The sequence below is a fragment of the Puma concolor genome, chromosome B4 (genome assembly GCF_028749965.1).
Source record: "Puma concolor isolate L17-30 chromosome B4, mPumCon1.1.hap2, whole genome shotgun sequence".
Lineage (NCBI taxonomy): Eukaryota > Metazoa > Chordata > Mammalia > Carnivora > Felidae > Puma > Puma concolor.
Genome location: NC_141673.1, coordinates 29,122,140 through 29,144,296, shown reverse-complemented (window position 1 = coordinate 29,144,296; position 22,157 = coordinate 29,122,140). Strand labels below are relative to the sequence as shown.

The 22,157-nt window shown below is 37.5% G+C and overlaps 2 long non-coding RNA genes across 4 annotated transcripts in view; one reads left to right on the top strand and one right to left on the bottom strand.

Annotated features, from left to right (window-relative positions):
• Positions 1–22,157, bottom strand: part of LOC147578990 (uncharacterized) — a 435,699-nt gene that overhangs the window by 40,650 nt on the left and 372,892 nt on the right. For all 3 annotated transcript variants that reach the window (XR_015253441.1, XR_015253440.1, XR_015253442.1), the window contains exon 4: positions 4,097–4,212. This is a non-coding gene — a long non-coding RNA (uncharacterized LOC147578990). The remainder of the gene's footprint in view (positions 1–4,096; positions 4,213–22,157) is intronic.
• Positions 9,631–14,478, top strand: LOC147578991 (uncharacterized). Its single transcript, XR_015253107.1, has 3 exons — positions 9,631–10,627; positions 12,955–13,041; positions 14,324–14,478. It is a non-coding gene; the product is annotated as an uncharacterized LOC147578991 (long non-coding RNA).

Here is a 22,157-nt window from a genome sequence, read left to right as displayed (position 1 = left end):
TCCCTTTATTTCGCTAGAGAAGGAAATTCTTACTTTTATCTAAAACCAGAGGGAAATGGTGCCAGGAATCTGCTAAGTTTTTCAGACTTGTAGAATCAAAGGCTTTAGAGATCCAACAGAAGATGGTAAGAGATGTAAGCATAATTATCGTTCAATATGTGTGAATGCCTTATAAGTGTCCCAGGCATTATGGGCATGCCCCCTCCAGTGTCATAATGATCTCCGAGCAAAAGATTCTGCAACTAAACAATAGACAAGATTGACTTTTAAAATGTTTCAGGGATGGAGGTAGAAGGATGCCTGAATTTATCTGAAGCCACGTTGAGATATCCACATAACTGATTTAGAAACAGTTCTCACTGGACTGACACACTGAAGTCGTAAGTATAAAATACCCCTCTTTCTTTAATGTCTAATTCTTTCTCTGAAGAACCTTTCAAACATAATCAGTTAAAGGCATACAGGCAACTCTGATAAATGGGTGATGGCTTCCATGCCTCTCCGAGTTCATTCTCCCCAAATTATTTTGTTTATGCAACAGCCTAACACATTCGAGAGCTAAAATTTTTTAATGTTCAACTTCAGCTGCCTTCTAACTCAGATTGTGCATTTTTTCCCTCAATGAAGGCTAAAGTCATAAACGCTGACATGATTTTAAAGTATGAGATGAAACCTGCCCTTGCTAATAACGGCTGTGATATTCTGAAGAACAATCTTCCCTGACTCTAGGTGCACTATCCTGACTTCTTGTATATCACTCCCTTCTCCACCCCACCCCGTAAATTTTAACTAAATTATTTGCCCTCAAATTAAATATGTGAGAGACGGATCGCTGAAGCAGCATTTTGTGTCTTATGCTCTGCCAACTAGGGATGTTAGATTCAGAGTTAAAATTGTTCAGCACGCCCTGTTGTGGTCGTCACTTGGCTCTCTCTTTCCCAAAACCTCAAAAATAGCTTATGATGCCATGTACCATATGTGGAGTAATAATTAGGCTTACCAGGGTGCTTTCTGTTGGAAATCTCTTTGGCATAGGCGAAGCTATAAAATTCAGCTTTTTTACACAAAGTTATCCAGCTTTTTTACAAATGCTTTAAAGATCATAACTGTAATATCGTTCGACAACTTGGCACGCTTAGAGGCAACTAATGGGCACTTTTGGGTCTAGAGTTTTATGCATTTTTTTTTTCTTTTGGGACATCTGCCAGAATTTGGGAATCAAACCAATAGCACACATCCACAATCCTTGAACCTTGAAAAGAAAGTGAGGGCATATACTTTAAAAGTATCACGTAGGATTGATTTTCGCAAAAATAATCTGGGACTTCAAATGAAAAGCGAATATGAAGACCTTCCAAGGAAGTTCAACATTTTGAGTGAAAATCCAGGAGCCCAGAGAGAATATCATATTGTTTTCCTAATTAGAATTCCTATATCTGGGCTCTCCTTATGGATGCATAAACTTGTTTAATTTGGCCACACACCCTCTGTTTAGGATTGCCCTCTTACATTTAATTTTCACCCCAATCACAAACCAGAAACATATGTCCCAAATCACGTGTCTTCAGATCCTGCCACATTGTTGGTATAAAGCAGAGGCATCATCACAAATGACTGCGAAAAATAAAACATTTAAATATTTATAGAGTAAGACCAGGATGGCTTTATCTTGGTTTTAGAGATCAATTAAAGGGGACAAGCTTAAAAGTCTCTTTTTAGACACACACACAACACAAGGCGTATTTGTTTATATGAACAAGTCTAAGTAGGGTCCTTCAGAACAGCAAGACTGATAAAATGAGAAAAAAAAATCAGAAAAAGCTGCTTATGACTGTTTGATAAATTTATTGTTTCTAAACTATAGCTTCCACCCAATCTTTATTTCTTCTGATACATGTTTAATTAAAATTCACAGAGGTTATAGGAAAAAACCGAGAAGCATAAATTTCACGTTGCACCTGTATATCCAGAATGTTCCTGGTAGTTTTCAGCTCAGTTTATAAACCGGTCTATTTTGTAGTTAGTTCTATGTGCTTTAGCCTACGTATGTTCTGGTATTTCAGTAAACCAGGATCCAAATGTTGTGTTTAGTTTCCTTTTAAAATTCAATTTTCTGTTTTCAAAATATAAAAAGTATTAGATATGTGTACCTATGTCTACACAGGTGTGTATGCACGTGTATGTGTGTGGGGTGTGTGTATGTGTAATTTGGGATCTATATGTGAGAAGGGTGGGATTTAGACACAGTGTGGTACCATTACCAGGAAATGGGTAGCCTTTTTTGACCCCATTAGAAAACGTTATAAAATTAATGCAAATAATTAAAAGCCATTCATATTCTCAGCAGGGAAAGTATTAAAATACAGAAAAGTTCTTTGTCTACTTATACTTTCACAAAATGCAAAAAAATAATATTTTGTTACATAAAATGATATAGTAGGAGACCATGGGTATTAAATCAGAGATTAGGTTATTTCCACTGTTTTTTAATATCTAAGATCTTGTGATCCTGGGAAGCCACGAAGCTCCCGAAGCCCTACTTTTCTAGAGAAAAACTTGAGTCTATGGGCTGTGGTGAGGATTTAGTGTGGTTACAAAGACATAGCTTTTAGAAGCCTTGCAATTTTCCTGTGTTTTTTTTTTCCCCCCCCACAGAGGACACTTAGTAAATATTTGTTTTGCTTATCTTAAAAGCCTAAATACTTTTCACTTGAAACCGCCCTGTTGCACAAGGTGAATTCGCACTATTGGTACCCTCACGTTGAAACAGAAATGAAAAAAATGGCCTTTAGGATGCCTCTCTTGTTGTTGTTTTGTTTTGTTGTTTGTTTGTTCATTTGTTGTTTTTTGAAACAAGCTCCTTCTGAAGCTTTGCAAAAACGACCTTCCTCCAGGAGGCCCTCACAGATACACTCCACCCATCTCATCTAATCACATTTACCCCAGAATGCATTTAATCAGCTTAAAATCCACAAATGAACAAGATACGTCTAAAGTGCTGTGCAGCCATATTTGTGATAGCAGCAGATGGGCCATAAGCCTTCCTTCTATTCATTCATTCACTCATCCATTCATTCATTCACCATTTAAGCAGTCATTTATCCAACAAATGCTCACTAAGGTTTAAGTGTGTAAGAGTCTTGGATTTCTCTGGAAAAACTGGAGAAAGCAGGCGATACAAGTGTGCGTAATGGTCCTACTGAACTTCTCAAAATCTTGAACAGTTTTCTCTATTCACGTCACGCTCTTGCCTGTGAAGTAGGCAATCGGAGATGAATGAAGAGGATGATACTCTCCACGGCAGTCGGGTGTTTCACCGTCCAGGTAGGGCCGTTAGCTCATTGGATCTTGACAGCCCCAGGAGGCCATTATTCTCAAATCAGAAAGGCCCAGAAACATGTCCAGGCTGATAAGAAGTGACATTGGCTTCAATGTTTATGCCTCAGAAGTAGCTTTCCTCTGAAGGCACTGCATCTAATCTTGTATTTGTAATTGTTAATTTTATTCCAGTAAGACGGCTCCAAATACATATGGATTTTGAGCCACACAACCTGGTATGCTTCTACTGCACCTGTACTGCTTTCAGGTTTTTTTTTCTTTTTTTCATTATATTATGAAGCTATTGCTTTTAGCAATAGTTTTGAAGATATCCAAACCAGTAGTTCAGAAGTATACTGTGCATTTTAGTTACACTGAAAATCATTTTACAATGGTGATTCCCAAGTTCTTACCCTCCAGAACTTCTGTTTTGGTAGGATTTGCAACGGAAGAATAAATAATATACACATATATACTATATAATATATATTGCTTTTATATATCATGTATGTGATATATATAAATATACAATCATATATAATATATGAATATTATGTCATCATATATATACTCAGGTCAGCCATGCCATAGGTATAGCTGATCATTCAGAACTGTTTGGTAATGACTTTGCCACCAAACTTCAGTTTCAGTGTCACAGTGGCCACAATAAAAATGTTGAAGTCATATAGATTGGTCCTAAAATAAAATGTAAGTGGTCCCCACATCTCCACATTATAGACTCTGATATGCATTACTTTTAGTTCTTTTACTAACTCACCTTACTTCTCATCAATTCCTGCCTCAGCTTTAACCTCTGCTGCTTCTACAGGACCCCTGGTTCACACCAGCCACCTGCCCCTTCATTCCTCCAGTCCATCTGCCATAAAGTCAGCACTGCAATACAGTAATAGAAATCTTTAGAGAAACCATCTGCTGCCTAATATTCTCTATCATCAGCCAAGGTTATAAGCGTTGCCTTTACATTGTGTGGCCTGGGACCTCGAAGACACAGGTTCAAATAATATAACATCATCATCATCATCGTGGCCCTCAGAACCACAACATTCAAACAGTTTTTCACCAATAAGGTGAAAGAGTGTAATACACTCCTTTTTCCTCCTCCCTTTCCCACCATTCAACCGAATCCAGTCCTGGATCAAAGATTCTGGAAAATATCACTCTCTTTAAGCTTTAACCAACTCGGAATGGAAATGCAGCCAGGACTCAAAATAAATTATGCAGAGATATTGAATATAATGGAATAGGAATGTGGAATGACAAGTAATAGAAATGTGTATGCTATAGGGCTAGTTGAAAGTGTTTAAGGTAATCATTACTCAATGAGGAATTAAAGGAGTGAAAATAAATCTGTTGCTAAATGGCAAAGATTTCTTTAGTGTTTACCATTTAGTACTTCTAATTTTATAATAATTACAAATTTAGAGCATATTTGATATAAATATTTACTCCCCAATGCTAAATCATATTTATTATTCAAAATACATATTTAAATACAACCATTTAAGTAATCGTGTGAAGTACTAAGCTGTTTAAATTATTTAACATATATATATATATAATCATCGTCCTTCTTCTAAAAGATTTATATTTATGTAATTATTTTTCAAATAATTTGAGACCTCATCATGTGTATTATTTTATAAAGTAAATCTTAACAAGATGATGTGAATGGTTCTGAAACCAAAATATATGTTATATGTTGTTCAACAACACAGTGCTATCTAGAAGTACTTAAACTTGATAGAATAACCCAGCACCACCACCTGCTGTTTGATACAGAAAATTCAACTTAGTGAGCTCATTTTTAGCTTGATCTAGTTATAAATTATCATGGGGATAAAGTGCCATTATCATCCTTATCTCTCAGATTTTAAGGTCTTTAAATAATGTATGTCTTGAGCAGATACAGATTTTAAAATATACCGATATTTCAAAGGGAAGAGATAAACAGAACAAAACAAGGAAAGCCAAATCAGATAAATAAATACCTTGAACTTGAGCACTCTATTGTACTCTAAAGATAAGAGACTGAATTATCCTACTAAGGAATCCCATAAGCTTTTCATCTTAGTGATTTCAGAGACTATACACGTCTTTCCTCTGTGTATTTATTACTGGTAACAGGTATACGACCAATGTAATACAGAGGGAAAACACGACTTCTTAAATTAAGACAAATTTGGATTTGAATTCCAGCCTTTCCACCTGTTAGCTTTAAGCTCAGTCCAATTATGCAGCCTCTCTAACCCCCCTGCTGCAGATTTGAAAAATTGGGATATCAACATGGACCTAGGGTATTATGTGAAGCACTGGGGACACATGTTAGGCACTAAAAAATGGCATCTCTGATGATATTATTTTGTCCACAATTGACATATATAAGAAAAATTTTAAAACCTAGGCTTTTACATTTTTGAATGAAAGTTGATTAGCATGTCCGTTTCTGCAATGCGTTGCGATGTGCTTCAGTTAAATTAACTAGTTGATTTCATTTGTAATCTTTTGAGTTCCCTATATATCCTTGGCAGCAGAATAGAACAGTATCACTCAAATCCCAAATTTGGGAAGTTCAAATCAGACCAGACCATGGACAGATGAGAGGGTTATCATGAGAAGATGTAAGAGGTTTTGTTTCTCAAATAAGCATAAAGTGTGGAACTTGAGTCAGACAGTCAACCTGATTGAAACATCAGATTTACTGCGGACAAGCCTTACAATTTCAGCCTACAATCCAGTTGGGTATTATCTTTGACAAGAAAGACTCTGAAGGAAGTAGACAGTCCAAACACATGTTTCATGGATATATTTGGATTCATCCTATGATGCAAGGTCACTTTGGAAAGCATGAATCTGTCCTCATGGACAAGCTTCCAAAAGATTTAAAAAAATGGATTTTTATCCTGTTTTCTGATCTAATCTCATAGAAAGTAGTAATTTTTTGAAACTTCATTATTATCCTTAGGGTAGTAATACTGTGAATAAGGTCATCACTATGAGCCTTCTGTACAAATTCAATTAGATGAGAAAAATTAAATAGATCTGTATCATGGAACTTTTTGGTACTACATAGAATTATACAATGCATGTATGAAAATATAAATACGGAGATGGATGGATAGATACAGGGATGGACAGATGGAGAGACTTCAGAAAAGAAGTTTAGCAGGGGAAAAACGAAAGCTGTTCCTTACATTATAATTCCAACTAATAAAGATAAAAGGAATGATAGAAATAGAAAATCACCATTTGGAAACCACCCTCATAATAAAGTTTCAGGTAAGAATTATCTATGGATTTGTGGGTAAAAGTATAGTTGAAAAGTAGGATGATTACATAATCTCAGAGTACCTCTCAACACCATATTTATTAATTGCAAATGGAAAATGGTAACTTTCAGTCGGAGAAAACTGGCAGATAATACCTTTACTAAGTGGACAAAGTTGAAATTACCATCCCACTAATAGCACATCGGCCTGAACCAAGAAAGACACATTACCCCTGTGGCATTCCTGCCCCATATGCATAATTTGAATTTAATAACAAGGAAATATCGGAAAAACCCAAACTGAGAAACATTTTACAAGATAACTGGCCTATATTCCAAAAACAAAAACAGAAACAAAAACAAACAAACAAACTAACAAACAAACCCCAAATCCTTAAAAGACAGAGAAAAACTGAGGACCTGTTTCAGATTAAAGCAAGATAAGGAACATGAGAATAATATGCGTGTGATCCTGGATCAGGTAAGAACATTAGTGGTACAAATGGATGAATTGGGATATATGGCTTCTAGATTAGATGCTAGTACTATTAATATTAATTTCTTCATTTTATTCATTGTAATGTGGTTAGACAGAATATGTATACTCATGTATTTAGATGGAAAGGGTATTATGCCTGAAAATTACTTTCAAATATTTCATCAATAGAATATTTAAATATATTTTATCTATATTTATATTTATATCCATAGCCATGCCCAGGGGGTCGGGGAGAGGAGAGAGAGAGAGCGAGAGAGAATGGTAAAGCAAACAAAGATGTTAAAAGCTGGGAGATCTGGGTTAGGATATACTGAAACTCTTTACTAATTCTGCAATTCTTGGACATCTGAAATTATTTCAAAATTAAAAACTGAAAATGGCAAAAGAAAGAGAAAGAAGGCAAAGAGGAAAAGAAGGAGGCATGGGAGGAGAATGGGGGTAGTGAGGGGGATGAGGAGAAGGGTTTCCCTTTTCAGAAGGTCTTAGAGCAAAAGCCTCTCATTCCTAACTATTCTATAACCTCAACGATAGAAGCATCAATTTATTGAGTGAGGAAAATGTGGATGGGAAAGAAGCATAAAGAACCAGGAGCTGGAGTTTGGGATGAACAGCACATCTAACTGAAAGCATTTCCTGAACTGTAAGCTCTGCGAGGAGAAGAAACAGGTTGGTTTTTGCTCACTGGTCTTCATCTAGCTCTGATACAATGGCCGGCACCTAGGACGTGCTCGGTAAACGTGTATTAAAGGAATAATGTACAATTTCTAATTTGTGATTTGTCCAACTCTTACTCTCCTCTTTTGCAATGGTCCTGACACATTCCTAAATTCTGTTCACTAAACATACAGGGATTGTAAGCATAGAATTATTCAATCCAAGCAACCTTTTCAAGAGAAGAAAACTAACTTATGTGAGACTGAGAAAGATGGACTCTGACATTACTCAGTAACGAAGCCCAGGCATATCTTTGCTGGCCCATGCTAAGAGGAAGGTCTGTGGTTAACTCACATTCCTTTTCCCCTACTGAGCACTTGTAAATTTCCTTGAACATTAATTTAATATTAATAGCCTTAAACAGCTGTGGGAGAGTTGTGGTAAAAACAAGGCGGCTGGTAGAGAGCAGTGTCATATTTCAAACCCAAATCCAAGGTCTCAGCAACGTCTAATTTTTTGGAATGTGAGTTGTGAAATTCAAAACTACTAGAATAATTGGAAGTGCCAGAGAACACTGGGTGAGTGGTAATTAAAGCGGACGTGCAAACCAGCCTGAGGGGCAAGGTGTGGCAAGAGGTGTCTCGAATCTGCCTCTCAAACTTAATCTCTATTCTTGATGACATCTGCATTTTCCTTTATATTAGATGGTAACTAAACTGGCCAAGTCTGAGAATGCCTGCAAGCCCTCAACCTAAGGCCATTCCTTAGAGTTCTCAGGATGACTTCAAAGGGATATCACATCTCCACACTCTACCAGTAGCTGATGAATGCAAGGCTGGGTCCTTCCCTCGCTGCCACCCAATTCATACCCCCAGTAACACCTATGCAAGGGTCTGGAGCACAAGGTTGTATGCATGACAGCTAGAGTGGGGTTTTATTTTGTGGTTATATTTTATTGAATAGGGTTACTGAGACATAACTGACATAAGATAACTGCACATATTTATTGGGTAGGATTTGATGTTTTAACATATATACACACCATGTTTGAATGTATATACCCCCCTGACACCATCACCACAATGGAGATACTGAACAATCCTATCACCTCCAAAAAAAAGTGTCCTCCTGCCCCTTTGTAACCCCTCTCTCTTGCCCCTCCCCATCTTCCTTTCACACAAGACGACCACTCATTTGCTTTCTTCCACTATATGTTAAATGTCATTTGCTAAAATAGATAGAACCATACTGTCTTATTTTACACGGCTTCTTTAATTTAGCATAGTTATTCTATTGACATTTACATTCTCCATGTTGTAGTACAAATTCCTTTTCACTATAGACTAACCCTCTATTTTATAACACACAACTTGTTTATCCATTTATCTGCTGAACATGTGGAATGTTTGTAGCTATTAAAAATAGAGCTGATAGTAATGTTTACGTAAAAGTGTTTCTAAAGACATAGCTTTCATTCCTCTTGAGTAAGTAACTAGGAGTAGAATAGCTGAGTTTATGTTTAACTATTTAAGAAACTTCAAAATATTTTCCAAAGTGGTTATAATAGTTTTGCATTCCTAACATGAGTGTATGACATTTCGAATCCCCCAAGCACTTTGCCAACACTTAGTATAGCAGGTCTTTTTTTTTTTTTTTTTTTTTTTTTTTTTTAGGGATATATTGTTAGCTCATTGTGGTAGCTCGTTAATTTGTTATCTCCAAACTAACTAGTGATGGTGAGTATCTTTTAGCGTGTTCCTTTGTCATCAGTACATGTTTTAGTGATTTATTCAAATATTTTGTCCATTTTTAGTTGGATTTTTATTATCGTTGTAAGAGTTCATTTCAGTTCTTTACAATTCCCCTTATTGTTTATTATCGTTGTAAGAGTTCATTTCAGTTCTTTACAATTCCCCTTATCCACAGGGAATATGTTCCAAGACCTCTGTGGATGCCTGAAACTGTGGATACTCCCAAACCCTATATATACTGTTTTTTTTTCCTCTACAGTAGTATCTATGACAAATTTATAAATTATCTACAGTAAGAGATTAACAACAATAACCAATAATAACACAGGACAATTTTAGCAACACACTCCAATGAAAGTTATGTGAATGTGGCCTCTTTCCCTCAAAATATCTTATTGTACTTTATTCACCCTTCTTGTGACGATGTGAGACAATAAAATACCTACGTGATGCGATGAAGTGAGGTGAGTGACGCGGGCACTGTGACATGGTGCAGGCTACTATTGACCTTCTGACAACAGGTGAGAAGAAGGATCATCGCCATCTGGATCACCATTGACTGGTACAAAGTGAAACTATGGATACTGGAGGATTGCTGTGTATCTTCTGAAGACGTATCCTTTATCATGTATCATGAAGCATATCATATGCACATAGTGCTTTGCAAATATTCTCTCCCTTTTCATTTTCTCAACAGCATCTTATGAAGAGTAGATGTCTTTAATTTTAATGAAAAGCAGTTGCTCAATCTGTTCTTTTATGGACCATGCTTTTGTTTTGTTTTGTTTTGTTTTGTTTTGTTTTGTTTTGGTGTTGGGATAGGTGCGAATTAAGAGGGCTTATGCAAGGTGCTGAAAAAGTGAAGGAAGGTTAATTCATCCAAAATTTTGTGAAAAGTTTGTACCATAAGTTGTACTCCAGGGCCTAAAATATATTACTTGATGTGACTACACAGCAAGAGGTCAATAATTAGACTGTGACTAGAGTACTCGCTGTTCGTCTTCGTTATGCTATGTGTCTGATTCCAGGGAAGCCATAAGTATTGAGGAGTTCCCTATGCATGGCAACTGGTGTCACCTACAATCAAATGTGTAGGGACGATCAGAAGACCAACTCAAGGTTAGTCGGTCAAAATCTCCGTGAGACCGAACGGCTCTTGGGCAGCAGGGTTGCTTTGAGTGGCCCACTGGATGTGAAACACAGTACGCCCCCAAACAACAATGGGTTCTGAAATGAAGTGGAAATTGTAACCAGAATATCAAAATACATCATAAGCCTCTGGTGAAATGCACTATTAATATAGAAAAGTTTATCACAATTCTCTAAATCAGTAATTTTTTTGGACTACACAATAAGAACGAACTCTACAATTAACAGGAAGCTATTGTCTTTTTGGAGAAAGAAAGCTTCAAAAAAAAAACATGTGGGGGACTTTTTAAAGCCTGGATCAAATATCCTTCAAAACCATCTTATTCTATTTATTCTAATGACATATTTAACAGGTATCATTATAACATCTGAAATGCACTAAATTCACTGGATAATAGATATAATAATTTCAATTATTTGTCCATTCAGCATGTGTAACTTGAGCAACAGTAGTGTTCCAGAAACTGCTGTAAGCATTGAGGATACACCAGAGAACAAAACGTACATTAAGTGGTAATAAATGCTATGAAGAAGAATTAAACAAAGAAGGAAATTAGAGGTTGATGGCGATGTGCTATTTAAATAAGAGGATAGAAAATTTGGGCACCTGACTGGCTACTTTCTATCGAATGCACCTCACTTGTCTTTAAATTCAACAACCTCTTTGCAAAGTAAATTCTTTTTAGAATTGTGATTTTTTTTCAAGTATACATTGATGAGGGATCATAAGGCAAGCTGAAGGCAAAATACAAGCTGACAACACCCCTCCCCCTCCCCCAGGTGGGATATATGTGATATTCCTTGGACACTCTTGGCTGCCCAAGAACAAAGGAAAGGAAAGAAACAAATGGTTGACTGAGAGAGATCAAAGTCATGCAGGACAAGAGTCTCCTTCAGTTTACGAATAACTTAGTAAACTGCAAGAAAAAGGCAATCTTATCCATAGCCTAATCTCCGGAAACCTATAGACTCTGTTTCCTGGAGCTCTAATATCACCCTCATCAAGATGTAAGGGTGTTTAAGTGCTTGCAATGGCGGAAACAAAGGCAAATGAAAAATTAAATTCCCTTACCGCCTACACTCCATTGACAAGTCCTGAATCAAGCATAGTGACCTTTCTCTAAGCGCTCAGCTGCCTCAATGATGACACTACGCCAGGGGCACAAGAGAATCTTGGTTTAACATTATCCTGCCCCGCCAGGATCCTGTAAATCTCTTTAAATATGTAAAAATTCCTTTGCAAACCTTTATCTTTACCCCTCAAGTATACTTTGGCATTATATTATACTCCAAGCATATGGCCCCTGATATACATCTGAAGGAGCTCATGACTAAGGTTTTACTAACAGTGGGAGTGCCTGGGTGGCTCAGTCAGTTAAGCCTCCTCAGCTCAGGTCATGATCTCATGGTTTTCGAGTTAAAGTCCTGCATCGGGCTCTGTGCTGACAGCTCAGAGCCTGGAGCCTGCTTCAGATTCTGTCTCCCTCTCTCTCTGTCCCTCCCCTGCTTGCGCACTCTCTCTCTCCGTCTTTCAAACATAAATAAAAAGAAACATTTAAAAAAAAACAGTAATAAATGACATTTTTCTAACAACAGCTAGCCTCAAGGTCTGGAAACCTTGCTTCCACAATTCCTTAGAGACGTACGCTGTCCCTAACCAACCCCCCCATTCCCAACCTGTAGATATATAATCAGTCACTCTTCACAACCCCAGGGCAGCTGTTCCTGCCCACGGTTCCTGTCCCGGTACTTTAATGAAATCACCTTTTTGCACCAAAGACATCTTCAAGAATTCTTTCTGGGCCGTCAATTCCAAACCCCATCATCACTCCAAAACCCCATCACCCATCATCAATGGCTTTTCACATACACCTCATGAATTTCAACATGTCTCTAATCTTTGGGCAGTCACAGGTAGAGCTCTGATCCGTTCAGGTTCAATCCATAACATTTCAAGAGGGCTTATATTTCAATTTCTCATCATCCACTCAAAAATATGAGAAGGATAAAAGGAAAGACCTTTTGAATTTGAACATAAGAAAGACAGATAAAAGTTGTATGTTTATATAAAGTTTTCCTCGGAGCCAATTTAGAATTGTTAGCAATACTTGTCATTATAAGAACAAATGGAAAAATAAAATTTGTATGTATTTATTTCTGTTAATTTACTGTAAACCCTAAGTGGTAAAATACATTGTCAAGAATTCCTGCCTTATAAAGTTGTCCTCTGCAATACACTTTCAGCCTTTTTCTATTTATGAGAGTTCTTGCAATATTTTGTTCTTGGTGTTTTTCAGAGAAAAGAGGAAATACGACATGCCTGTTATTTACATTAGTTAAGCAAGGGAGAAGTATGTTTATGCAAGCAACCCTCACCTACAAAGGTAATGCAACAATTTATAAACACTATTTTGGTAATATTAGGTTTTTACCAAAATGCTGACCTAAATTTCCTTTGCTCTGTTTTTGTGCCATGTCAAATAGTTCATTGGTTCTGTGTGGGCCTTAACCTAAGACAGTTGTATATTTCCAGTTGTAAAAGCATCCTTGCAGTTTAATTCAGACTGATTTAAAAATTAGTAGATGGACCTTTCTTATTTTCTGTGACAAGGCATGTAATTCTTCTTCCTCCATGGTCAGGAGTTTAAGGAGAAGAGGAGAAGATCAAGAAAAGCTTAGGTGTAGCAAAGCAAATCTCCAGTCAGAGATAAAGCCAACAAAATAATAAAAAAAAAAAATGGATAGGATTATGTGTCTGGGTTTCTTTTATGAAGAACACATTTTTCTAAGGAACCTTCCATTTAAGACACTCAGAATAACAAGTAGCTGATTTAAAGTACCTTTTGGTAGCAAACTCATAAAAAAACACTGGGGATTCCTGACCCAGATGGTAAAGGAGTTACATCTTCTCTAGAAATGGGCAAATTGTCTACAGAACCTTTACAATTTCACTGTATAAACGTTGTTTAGACAAACTTGATATAAGGAGATAAACAGTGCATACAAAATCTTAGGAGACCCCGATCTACTGGTTTTCAATTTTTTTTTTTTGTAATGTTTATTTATTCTTGAGAGAGAGAGAGAGCCAGAGAGACAGAGCATGAGTGGGGAGGGGCAGAGTGAGAGGGACACAGAATCTGAAGCAGGCTCCAGGCTCTGAGCTGTCAGCACAGAGCCAGATGCGGGGCTCGAAGTCACAAACCGTGAGATCGTGACCTGAGCCTAAGTCAGACGCTTAACTGACTGAGCTACCCAGCCCCCCCCGCAAGTCTGCTGGTTTTCACACATCCACGGAATATTTATAAAACGGAATGGCCCTAAATATTTACATTAGTGATACCACTAATACATGGCCTTCGGGTCACCTTGACCCTGACCATCCTACATTGGCAAAGATGAGTGTTTATATTAGCTTCACTTGCAAAGTATAGCTTAGGATACTGAATCACGTGGCTTAACCCACAAAATTATAAATAAAAATATTTCAGTGGTCTGTAAATAAATGTAATTCAGGTAGAATTCAGCATTCTGAATATAAGAAATAAATCACACCTAGAATTGTGTTTTCTTCTCATCCACCACGTTGCAAGGGTATATATTTCTGTATGAAAAATAGTTATTTTGGATTCTGCATGCCCAAGCATTTTCTCTGCTTTTTTATTACAGACAATTCAAGTCTTGAGGGGAATTCATGGATCAAGAAAAATAATACATTCTTCCCATATTATAGAATATTTCCATCACTAAATATAACTCGATGCCAACTTCTGCAGTATCCATCTATATGACAAAAAGCCCAATAAATAGTGGAGTTGGAAACATCTTAGATTCTTGGAAGATTTCTGATGTTTAGTTGGCACAAGTCACAAAAGGTTGAATTTTCCTGAAAGATATTGATATTTCACAGAATTAGAATGAACTTTAATGGTGCCTCGTGGGGATGAGTATAAACAGGTATTTGTCTTCCTTTTTTTTTTTTTCTTTCTGTTTACAGTGAATTAAACACAGATTACGTTGCAATCAAAGTTTGTATCTTAACATTGGGGTATACAATGTTGCAACGAGTTTTCTATTATGCTGTTTTTGTTGGGATGGTTGTTTTCTCTTGTCTACAGTTTCTCCAAATATTTTTTTTTTCTTATTGCTCTATTAGGCTTGTTTGAAATATATACGTCACCTCTCTGTTTCACGTGTTTTTTAACCCATTTCTGGACATTTCCCAAAAATGCACCGACCTTTCATGTCTTATTAGGTTCTTATCAAATCTTCAGATTGTCACATAACTGAATTATAGACAGTCTTGAGGGCTTACTTGTATTCAAAGCCTGAGGCGCGTTTTACTATTAACTGATAAATATGTTGTAAAAACCCCTTAATTCGGTAATAAATCATTTAGTCAGCAAAGGCCTAGAATAATAAGGGGGAATAGTAATAAACCTAGGGGGAAAGTAAGTCATGATGGATCCTCAGTGGTTTTTGGAGACCCATTTGCACCTCCCCTCCCCACAAGTCCCATGGAATCCTTAAGAATACTACACATTTCCCAGAAGTGGAAACACCCCCCTCCCCTGGGGTATAAACTGCAGAACAATATAATGATTCTGACTTCTAGGGTTCTATAAAAGAATCTCAGTATGCGTTAAAGGTGCTTCTCTTTTGTACTGTCTTCAAGAACATGCACACATTTTCTAGGCACAGGAAGAATTTCAGTTTTCCACAAAGAAAGTGCTTGCAACTATAAATCATGCTCAGCGCTGACAAAAACTAACAGACAAAGCAATGTAAACATATGAAACAGAAATGTTAAAAAGAAAAAGAAAAAAAAGTCACTCTGAATATTTTTCATTACTGTGAATATATTCTTACCTACACGGTACACTCAGAAAAAACAAAGAAAAAGAAAAATATCTAAGAAAGATCTAATATAAACTAAAAGATCTAACATAAATTGAAACTCCTAGATATAAAACTATTTAAAAATAAAGCTAAAAGCATATTCTACCTTCTAACTGGTGGCCAACTGTGAATATATTTGAGATATATTTTATAAGAAATAAACATCAATTGAAAACTTTGTTAAAACCAATGTTTGGAAAATATGGCATATGAAATATTGTATCTCCATTTTGATTGCTAAGGGTTTGGATCATAGTTTGCAGAGAAATGAAGTTGGTTGGACAAGGAGTTGCCAAAATCACAGGTAACCCTTGGTGCACAAGTTTCTTAGATCTAAATTATTCCTCATAGTCCTGTTCCTGAAATTGTCAACTTCGCAGATTGTGGCAAATGGAGAGATGCACATTTGTTGAAAACCTATTGTGCTCATTTCATATAAGATTTACATTGCGTGCTCACACCCAGCCTCGAAGCTAGAATTCACCATATCTGTTCTAAGAGTGAGGAGACAATGATTTACCTTAAATCAGTTACGCAAAGTCTCCCAGCAAGCAAGCGATGGGACCATGATCGATTCATTCTCAGGTCTGTGTGATTCTGAAATCAGCAATCTTTCTCTTAAATCCTACTGCTTTGCATTTCATAAAGACCAATGTATTAGATACCATGAAAGGGTGATCTCAAAGATCAGATGCCTGTGAGATGGGAAGACAAACCACACTCCAAGGAGAGGGAGGAGAGGGAAGGTAGACTCCTGCCATGCACACTGTGAATGGTGGGTATTTACGTGGTCCCTGAAGCAGATGGGATTGCCTCAATCTGGGGCAGAGTAAGGAATTGGGGCAAGGAGAGTCTGTCCAGAGTAGTGCATGACTGAGGAGTTGGAGGAATCTAAGGTAAATATATGAATGAATGAATGAATGAATGAACGAACGAATGAGAACTCTACCGTAACCTGTTTTATCCCAGAGTCAGACCTGGGTTTGGGTCTATTTTCTATGCCTCACGCTTACTGGTCAGTTGCCTGCATGCCTGAATTTTATGTTTTTTCTGAAGACCCTTGGGGACATGCTGATCCGATAAAGTTGGCCAGATGATACACTTCGAGAAGACCCAAAAGCACAGAAAGAAATGGTTTGTGAAGGCAGGCACTGATGGCATGGCAAGAATTTCCTTTTACAGAAATAAGGCTGATCATCGAGTCCTAATGTGTACAACCTCCCCTTCTCCATCCCTCCATGCAAAAGTATATAAAAGTCAAGAGTCCTGTGTTTCTAGGGTGTTCTGTTCTAGTAGATTCCCCACCCAAGGAGCGCTACTGATTCTGGCTTTGTAGCACAGGGTACCTTTCTGTGAGGGCAAATGGAGGGCCCCTGGATCAGGCCCCCTGGCATCATTGACCATGCATTTCTCCTATGTGATTTTTCTGTTCTATTTTGATTCACTAATAACCCCAATCTGTTCCAAGTCATCATTTTCTCCAGTGCTCAAATTCAGACCAACTTTAATGCTCTAGCCTGATTCAGGTGAGATAATAATTGTTGATACTTCTCATAAGGGACTTTGTAATTGTCAAGGTTCTATCACACATATAATGTTATTTTTCATAGTACTCTCTTTGAGAAATAAGATATTATTTCCCAGTTTTCAAGACATAGAAACTGAGGGCCAGAACAGTCACGTCTCCTTTCATAACACATCACTGATGTACCTGGGCTTAGATCTATGTCTCATCACTACCCCACTGTCTTACACACAATACTTTATACATGGCTTATGAAAGTATTGCATAGATTTTTTTTTTCAAATGGCAATTCCCCCCATATTGGGAACTTTGGAATTCCCATTATGTGTCAGCACATTTCAAAACAAGTGTAAATGGGTATAAGATCTGACTGGTAGAAAAAAAAAAAATCGCAGAAACTTGAATAGATTTCTTTTCAATTTTACAAATGCAAGGGACCAGAATACAGTCTTGGAATATATTCTAAGCAGAGAGTTTGAAGACAAAATTGATCTAATTAGGAAGGTGTGAAGAAAATATCCCCAAACCAAACCATATGCCATGTAATAGTCTGGAGGTAAATACAGAAAAGCTGCCTTAGAAATGAGAAAATCACAAGTACATAACAATTGGTGCCAGAACATTCACCACTTTCACTCATAAACAGAATTTTAGTCTACACTGGCTTGGGAAAGAGGTAGGTCAAGGAACACGGACAGGGACCAGGCACATAGTCAAAGCTTAATCGATGCTTATTGAATGTATGAATGGATGGGTGGATGGAATCATTACTATAGACACCATTGAGGAAGGAGAATAGGAGATACTTTTCTCAAACATAGATCTTATTCTGTGATATCCTACTATGTATTTCCCAGCTGTTTTTTGAGCTGGATTCCTAGGTATCACCTAGCCCTTTATAGACCGAAGAAAGGTCCAGTTGGAGTGGAGGATTAAGTCATAGGATCGTGGTGTTGGAACAGAGTTGAGAGAGGGCATTTGGAGAGAGACGCGCAACATTCAACCTGCGGTAATAAAGCTGCCACCATTTCCTGCCTGTTGGTGACTTTATCTCTACCAGCTCATCTAATTCTCACAATTCCAGGAGGTAGATATTTCTACTTTCAATTTACTTATCAAAAAAAAAAAAAAAAAAAAAAAAAAAAAAAAAAAAAAAGACAGAAGTACCAGGTAGAAAAGGCAGCAGAGTTGAGATTGTAACCTAAGCTTGTCTGAACAGAATGCTCTCTGCTGTCTTTACTAAACCACTCTCAGACCATAGAAATAACCCAACTTCCCCATTTTGCACGTGAGTAATGAGAGGTAATTCAACTGATGCCTGAAGATCATAAAATAGTTATGGCTCCAGGTACCTTAAATCATTTTTTTGGTCCTCTTTACATTTATATGAAAGCTAGCCATTGATTTATTAGTTGAAGCCTAATTTAAAAAGCATACCATATATACAGATTTTAGCATTCTCAATAGAACTGTGAGTTGCATAAATAAAAGATAAATGAGTTTCCCTGACAGAACCTTTGCATCTAATACCACATCTTCAGGATTAACTGCTGCCCCTCTCATAAAAATTCTGGTGGCAGCCAGTTCTGGAGAACTTGGCTAGAGGCTCTTGGCTCTTGGCGTACCTTGTCTAGGTAACTGCCTACCTTGGGGTCTGGGCCATCCATTTTATAAAGGTTTCAATCCATATGTATATCTGACATTTTCTTTTTTGCGTTACATGGCATAACATATAGGTAACAATCCATAATTCTTGAATTAATCAAAATCACAAAACCAAACTGAATCAAATCTAATGTGTTTCTTCCCTGTTTTTCCAGCTATCGTATTCCAGTAAAAGGCATCTAGGATTGTGTTTTAAATACTCTATTTAGCATTTAAATCTATCCAGAATGTAAAATCCAATCATTTTCAAAAAGATTTCTTCAGACCGTGTGATTCTAGCTTGTGTCAGTTTCACATATTTCCTAGTATAAATTTGATCTCATGATATTTTAATATATTTGGGGGGGGGGAATCAATTCTCGATTAGTTACTTAAATAATTGTGACAAAGCTGCCGACATAGTAATCTTAAGACAAACAAAAAGTGATTTTGGAATACTGACTTGGAGTCTTGCAATTTAAAAGGAAAAGGAAAAATAGAACCTGGCATACACTTGAAAACACTAATTGTAGACGGGTGGCTGAATACTCCCCAAAAAGCAATAGAACATTCCTTCCTTTGAAATAACAAAATAATGGCATTAACAGCCCATAATCACAGTGAAACGCTGGAATAACAAGAGTGTGGGAAGAAATTCCAAGGTAAAGGCCAAAATGCCAAGGTAAAATGCAAAGAATGACGATGGCTCCTTGCTTTTCAAAGATGCGTTTTCCAGAGTGGAAGAGGGATTTGTAGCCGTGGAATGCCATACTTTGCGGCAACTAATGCTCACTGAGAACAACAATTACAAAACCGTATATGGGAGTCATCCTCGAATGCTTGCTCTCAAATCTCATGGCTTACCAGATTGGAGCATGGATATTGCTGTAGGTGGCTGAAATGAAAGTGTTTAAGGGCTTTCTGGTCCTAGAAAAGTGCTGTGCAGTCTCAGACTCTTGGAACTCAAACAGATGGCACTCGTGGGAAATCAAACACAGACCAGTCCTTGTCAGGAGGAAGAGGTAGAGAAGTCCCTGGCTCACTTTGCAAAGATCATGAGGTTGTTCCCTTCACACCTGCCTTCTTGCATGCTGCAAATTTTTAACTTTAGAGTCACTTGCATCTTAAAAGTGTACCTACTAAATGTAAATATTCCTGGACCCACCATAAAGCAAGCAGGTTAAATCTCCTAGCCTGTCTATGATGATTCTGTTAGGAAGTACAGCTGTCTGGAGGACGGGTTGAAGATTTTGAGAACAAGTTGATGCTTAGTGTGAAACAGCACCGTGATTAAATATTCCTGACTGTTGACTGATGGCAGGGGCAAGGGGAGAGGGATAGAGTGACCTTGGTGGAGGTTGGGGGAGCAAGGGTCCTTACAAGGATCATTGTCCAGCTCTATTTTAGATCACTATTAGTTAATAAGTAACAGAATGTCAAGAGTGAGAAGTGTTGAGCCCAATTTTATCTATTAACACCCCCAAAGAAATGTATCTTTATATTTATGATGCACACGAAGGCACAAAATATTCATCCCATAGACAACGCTATAATATTTGCATATCCTATGGAAATACATTTTGGTTTGGCAGAAGTGGAGCTAAACACCCTTTAGAAGAGCATACATTAGAGACCTTTGCTGTGGGGGATCAGGGCACTTCTTTTTGTATTATAATTAATGAACAATGAACCGGAGACTTAAGTTCTAGTCTAATCATATGAACTTGGACAAGTCACTTTTCCTTTAACTGTCCCCCTAGAGTTAGCTACATGCTGTGGTCTGCCTTCCGTCACAGGCAGCACTTTTACCAAATGACCTGTCACAGCACACTCAGGGTCCCCAGGACTCCAGGCTGCAATACCTATGCGTTTGCCATTCACCGCCTGACTGCCAACCAGTTGCCTCAGCTTTTTTATCATAATAATGATTAACGTCCAGGCGCAAATTTTTGTCTTAGCTAGTTGTTGTAGCAAAAGTAACTTTTAAATGTAGTAGGTGCTATAAAGCAAGAGTATATAGGTCCCCTTCATAACCTGAGATGAGTTGTCGAGGGTTGGGGACAGCTGCTATCAACACTTGTCTTCGAGCCTTGCATCTGAGAGGGTGATATGGAAGTTATTACTTGCACTCATATTCCATTGGGGGTTGGGGAATTCAGTCACAAGGCTTCACTTGAAATTAAGGGCGTTTGTTCTGAAGAGGAATAAAGGCAGAAGAAACTGAGAGATCATTGGCAGTCTCTTCCACAGTAGGCTTCAAGTCAGCAAGCAAAACCACAATGGCAAATTTACAATCTTGGAAGATAACTGGTCTCCTAGACACTGGCTCTGTATGCTGCCCAACGTCTGTCTCTCAGTCAGTGCTCGTACTTCGGAGGTTATTTTGAAAGGATTAAGCCTTGATGAGAAAGGCCTAACTCTTAATGACATCTCTGCTACCGGTTTGTATACACAAAGTGCCAGCCTTTGTTGGGAGGAGGCTGTTTGATTGGATTTTGATTGGATTAGAGTTTTCCTCCATTTTTTTTTTTAGCTTGTCATAAAAAAAAAAAAAATGTATTGTGCTTTTGGTTCTTTAATGTTTCATGTTATGGGACTCTTGGTCAGTTTTAGATTATAAGCCAGGGGAATAAAAGATCGCTCCTTGTTTTCTTCCTTCTTTGTTTCCAGAAATGTGCCCACTAGTTTAGGAAAACAGGAACATACGTAATCTCAACAAAATAAAGTACTCAAATTGAAGCCAGACTTACAAATAACCTGTATAATTTGGTAGAAGGAATATAAACTTTTAAAAATGAGCACATATCCAAATCAAGCCTAGATGAAGGAATCAATTTTACAACATCACCCTGAGAACTTCTCTCTTTGCCTTTTCTCTAGCTTCTGCATACGTTGAAGAAGTCTTGCCAATGAACTAGTATCTTCCAGGGTACAAGTTCAGTAGCAATGATTGAAATATTGAGGTAATAAAATTTCCTGTATTAAGGATCATGAAGAAAGCCAGATGAAGACTCCACAGCCATGAGGGAATTAGTAGACAACAGCTATTGTGAGACAAATCAGAAATCTATCTTTTCCCTATTCTGAGCCAGTGGAAGTGAATCTCAAGAATCAAGGCAAAGAATCAGTGATCTGAAAGTGTCCAACTGCACTTCTAGCTGTTCTCTAAAAGAGTCACTGTTTTATTTGTTGGCATGCACCCCCCCCCCCAATCATCAGTGGGCTCCTTGTCTTTCTAGTATTGCAAAAACAGGAGTCATTGACCTTGGTAGTGACCTTAGCAAGTTTGATTAATTTCTCTGCCCTTCCCTTTCATTATCGATATAAGGGGATAATAACCCTTAGTATGTGTTATCCTAAGGATTTAACAAGTGAAATATTAGAGGGCTGAGCACAGTCCCCAGCATTTAGCAGTAAGTAAGCAATGGTAACCAT